This window comes from Gossypium arboreum, chromosome 7, assembly GCF_025698485.1.
Source record: "Gossypium arboreum isolate Shixiya-1 chromosome 7, ASM2569848v2, whole genome shotgun sequence".
In the NCBI taxonomy this organism is placed as follows: Eukaryota; Viridiplantae; Streptophyta; class Magnoliopsida; order Malvales; family Malvaceae; genus Gossypium; species Gossypium arboreum.
This window is the reverse complement of record NC_069076.1, coordinates 42,597,085-42,602,693: the sequence shown is the minus strand read 5'-3', so window position 1 is coordinate 42,602,693 and position 5,609 is coordinate 42,597,085. Positions and strand designations below refer to the sequence as shown.

At 40.3% G+C, this 5,609-nt stretch overlaps 1 non-coding gene across 1 annotated transcript; it reads left to right on the top strand.

Annotated features, from left to right (window-relative positions):
- The first annotated feature begins 3,841 nt into the window (after nt 1-3,841).
- Nucleotides 3,842-3,948, top strand: LOC128296217 (small nucleolar RNA R71). Its single transcript, XR_008286766.1, has one exon. It is a non-coding gene; the product is annotated as a small nucleolar RNA R71 (small nucleolar RNA).
- Nucleotides 3,949-5,609: the final 1,661 nt, after the last annotated feature.

The following is a 5,609-nucleotide window of genomic DNA, read 5'->3' as shown; positions in this document are numbered from 1 at the left end:
GGTGTTGAGGAGACCGAAGTGTCGCACTAGCTGGGTCACGTAGGGGCCAATGGGATGACCCCCTTCCGATGCTGCTCCGTCTGGAGCTGAATCGCAAGGGCGATGAAATAGGCAAGGTCGATGATGTGCCCTTGCGACATGCACCATAAGAAGTAGACGTTGTGGGTGTTGACGATGCCAGTGCTCTCTCGCCTCCCTATAATCGTGTGAGATAAAATAGCTTGTAAATACCTCAGGATTGTAGGAGGACGTGCTAGGGGCCAACATGTGCCAGCACTTCGAGGGAGAGACATGTATGTGGCGACTAAGAGCATGTAGTTCATTCTCCTCCCTGAACTCCTCTGTATATAAGCCTAGTGCAGCACCAAACTCTGGGATGCTTAGCTGGCAAATTAATTCACCTAGGCAAAACTGGACCGTGCCGAGATCATCATACCTCATCATTACGGTCTGAAGATGGAACGTTGAGCATAGTTCCATCATGAGCTCGAGGTATGTCAGCTCTATAATCCAGAAGAACAGCTCCCAAGGGTCGATTGTTAGGAGAGCCCGAATCGCATCAGCCATCTGAACTTGTTCTATGGCAGCCCAGTCGATGCAGTGGCCCGCTGTTAAAGGTCGGACTCGAAGTATTTGGAAGAGCTCTTCTTGGGGCCCTCGTGGAAACTGTAGGAGAGGGTGATGAATTTTTGCGGTTGGAACCGCGGAAGATGACGCTCCCTTCCTCTTCTTCGAGGCTAGTACGACGGTTTTCTTTCCTTTTGAAGATGACATTGAAAGCTTGTAATATAAAAAATAATAATAATAGGTAAACATATTCGAAGGGGAAGTAAACTATTTCAGCCAAGATAGCCAATATGAAGCAAACTCAACCACAATAATAATGAGAATGAGAATTGAAATGTAATGGGTATATGGTTTTCCTAGTCTCAATTTAAGATAAATTGTATGGTAACTAACCTAGGAATGCAATTTAAATGATAGACATTTGCTTGATAATAGCATGAAAATAAGCATAGTAATGTCATGGATATGAGGTGTGTCTAACAACTTGATTTAATTTGAAATGTATAATAAAGAACCTAAAAATGAAAACTAAATGATAAAGTAATGAACAAAAATGAAAACTAGTTCCAAAGTAATGGAGATTATTTGTAATAATAAGCATTAATAATAAGTAAAATAGAAGTGAAAGGAGTAAACAAACGCTAAGGGAGAGAGATTGAGCTTTAAAAAATAAAGTTGGAGGTGGCGTACGGGCGTGGCAGGGGGCCATGTGGAGTTGCAGCGGCTAGGGTTAAGGATTTTGAATGGAGAAGAAAGTTAATAGTGCAGGGTATTTATAGATTTTTGGGGCACACAGCCATGGCACACGCCCGTGTTCCCCAATTTTAGCTCGTGTGATTCGCGAATTTCAAATTTGGGCACATCTGACACTTAGTACACGCCCGTGCCGCACGATCGTGTCTAGCTTCGTTCGCTTCTCCCGCACCCGTGTGTGCAAGCCCCATGCCCGTGTTAATTTAAGAGGTTCTACCACGGGTATTAGACATGGGCATGCAACAGGTTCGTCCATGGTTCTTCCACACGGGTGTGTTGCACGCCCGTGGTGTTTTGGCAGGCTCAACCACGGCCATGTCGCACGGCCGTGGCATTTTATCGTAGCCCGTGTTGGGGAAATCTTTTGCCCTGTTTTCACACTGCCTTAAGCACGCCCCTGTTAGTGGCCGTGTCTCTGTGGAAACACCTGTATTCAAGATTTCTATTAGTAGGTTAGGAGTTAAATACCAAAATTTAAATAAATTAATAATGTTAGTGCTCGGGTTGCCTCCCGAGAAGCGCTTATTTATAGTCTAAGCTTGACTTACCTCTTCAATTAATGGTCATGGTGGTTTGAGGAGTTTATACTCCTCATTCCTGCTATCAATCTCATCAAAATAAGGTTTTAATCGGGTGTTGTTTACCTTAAAAGTGTCGAACTTTGGATTACTCACCTCTACCGTACCGAATGGAAAAATACTGAGTACCATAAGAGGGATTTCCTCAGTTAGTGTGGTAGTGACAGTGTGGGGATCTGCGGCATCTAATAGGACCTTATCACCAACCTTAAGTTGATTTGGAGAGGTATCAAACTCCTTCTAGCGTAATTTTGGTTTATCATGTGTTTTTGGTTTATGTGCTCGCCATTCATCTAGCTCCTCTATCCGTAGCCTTCGTTCTTCATGAATGTGTCCTCTATCATTGCTGTAACATGGCTCGTGAACTTCTTTGAAACTCAACTTATGCAAAGTAGGTTTTGTCATATTGTCAGTTTTAGTAGACTGGTGTGGACTATTACCTTTAATGTTTGATGTGATGCCAGAATTACGAGCTTGAAGGGTGATCGTTTTGTCTCCAACATGAAGTGTAGGGTCACCTGTGCCAACATCAATAATTTTTTTAGCAGTTGCTAAAAAGGGCCTCCCTAAAATCAAAGAGGTGTTATTATCCTCTTCTATCTCTAGAACAATAAAGTCAATGGGAAATATGAACTTATCTACTTTCACTAGTACATCTTCAATAATAGCCCTAGGAAATCTTATAGTTTTGTCTGCCAATTGAATGCTCATCCTAGTTTGTTTAGGTTTCCCAAGACCTTGTTGCTTAAACATTTTCTAAGGCATGACGTTAATACTAGCCCCTAAATTAGCTAATGCATGATTTATATCTAAGCTACCAATTAACCAAGGAATTGTAAAACTCCCTGGATCTTTCAATTTGTGGGATAGCTTATTTTGTAGAATAACTGAGCAGACTGCGTTTAGCTCTACATGTGACGCTTCGTCCAACTTTCGCTTATTTACTAAAATCTCTTTTAAAAATTTCAATGCATTCAGCATCTACGATAGAGCTTTAATAAATGGAAAGTTAATATGTAATTTTTTTAAAAGTTTAAGGAATTTACCGAATTGCTCGTCTGAGCGGTCATTCCTTGTCGCGTTATGGTATGGGACACGAGGTTTATATTCTTCATTCACCATTTTGTTATGACTTACCTCACTTTTACCTTTGCTCACCACAGTTTCTTGCATCAATTCTGGCTCAGGCACGATGAATCCTTCCTTATCTTGAGTACTAATTGTGTTGAGGTGTTCCCTTGGGTTAGGTTCAGTATTACTTGGTATGCTACCTTGTGGTCGTTCAGAGATTAGTTTGGATAGCTAGCCTATCTGAGTTTCGAGTCCTTGGATCGATGCTTGTTGATTTTTAAGTGCTGTCTCGATATTTTGGAAACGGGTTTCTGACACTGAGATGAATTTAGAGAGCATCTCCTCAAGGTCTGGTTTCTTCTCTTGTTGTTAAGGTGGTTGTTGAAAACCCTGAGGATTTTGTGGCTTTTGATTCCCTTGACCACCTCAGGAGAAATTTGGGTGGTTCCTCCAACCTGCATTATAAGTATTACTGTATGGGTTATTTTGAGATCTAAAGTTATTGTTACCCATATAGTTGACTTGTTCCTCTTCGGTTGTAGGATTGAAGGATTGATATTTTGTATGCACACCTCCTCCACTTGAGTCACACCTCATTACTGGATGTACCTGCGTAGAACCAAGTAAACCATCAATCTTTTTATTGAGAAGTTCTACCTAATTTCACAACATAGTAATTGAGTCGAAGTTATAAACACCTGCTGTTTTTGTTGGCTTAGTCCTCATGACTTGCCACTGATAGTTATTCAGTGACATTTCTTCAATGAATTCATAGGCCTCTTCAGGTGTTTTGTTGAGTAGCTGCGTAAATCATCTGTCTTGTGAAGGGATTCACACCATTGTAGAACGTTTGAACTTGCAGCCATAGTGGTAACCCATGGTGAGGGCACCTTCGTAATAGATCCTTGTATCTCTCCCATGCATCGTAAAGTGTTTCTAAGTCTATTTGCACAAAAGAAGAGATATCATTACGTAACTTAGCCATTTTAGCCGGTGAAAAATATTTTAGTAAAGTTTTTCGATCATTTGTTCCCAACCGATGTTTTATTAAAGTATTTAAAGAGAAGGTTGTTTTCGAAAATCCTCTACAGTTTTAAGATCTTACGGGCTTTGATTCCACTCTAATCAAAATCTCCTAAAGTAGGCCTCTATCTATCTACTGTATTAAAAGAACTTACTTGGTTCGACATCGGAGACTCGGTGTGCCGCACAGCAAGATTTCCTTCTACCAAAACGGTGTGATCAATTTTTTTAAAATAGAAAAAGAAACCAAATAATAATAAGGCCCACTTTACACCCCGAGTTTTGCAACCTGGGCTCTGATATTATTAAATGTAACACCCCAAACCCGATCCAGATGCTATGGCCGAATTTGGTGTGTCACATTGAAGTGTTTTAGCGAAAACTGTGTTTTCATTGAAAACCCTTCTTAAAATAAAAGAAACCCTAATTAACTAAAAACAAAACCGTTTAGTTACGAGAGCCCTGTTTAAAACATTTGATTTTTAAAGAAATCTTAGTTGCGGAACGTAGAAGACATACTATAATTTAAGAAATCCATGTTCAACTTCTCGTAATTATAATGAAAATAATAATAAAAATTCAAGTAATAATAACATAATGAAAACCTTATTACAATCTGATCTGAACACACTTAAAGAGAAATAAAAACTTAAATGCTTAAAAAAAAAACCAAGTTCGAATTATCTTTGCTAGCCGGCCACCCAGAGTCCCTCCAAACATCAAACCTTCTACTCAGCATCACCTGAAAATAAAATAAAAGAGGGGGTGAGTTTTTGCAAACTCGGTGTTTACAACCCTCGGTGAAAAACAAGCATTCAAAGAGAAATCATCAGACATGCAATGCAATCCCATTCAAATTATCCATCTGCTACACACCAATTGCCTCCCCCGTCACACCATGTGGGGATATAAATATCGACCCACCCAGCCCACACACCAATGGTAGCCCGGTTGCGGAACTACCTTCATTTACATAATGGGCTTTAAAAGCCGTCGGTGGATCCACGATTGTCAAACAACCATGCGATCCTCATATACTTCCTCCGTACCATAATTCCCACTCCATATGCAACCTAAGCAGAACATCATATGTATTCATGTCACATCCACAAAACTTACATTCAACACCTAGGGGTATTTTGGTCATTTTCGCCCTTAGAGGCATTTCGGTAATTTTCCTTAATTACGGTTTTCACTTACCTTGGCCCATGAACAAGCCTCCCAAGCTAAGGGGAACGAATACTATGTACCAGGTAAGATTCCAGAGAAGAGGAGGTGGGTCATTAAGACCGCTTAAGTACCAAGCTCTCCCTTATCCAATCCTAGATATGCATATACCCGTTGCCACACCTTAACCCTATGACTTGTCCAAGATCTCAATTAATTAATTAAGTTTTATTTAGTCATCATATACTAGGCCCAATACCCCTCCATACATGCATATAGCCCACTAGGCCCAATCTTATTCAAATGGCCCATTTGGCCCAATTCATATTCGTATGGCTCACTAGGCCCAATTCACTTTCATATGGCCCATTAGGCCCAAATCATATTATATTCATGCTCACATATAAATTTTCTAACACATAGCATCACTTATCAATCTTTGCCTATTTT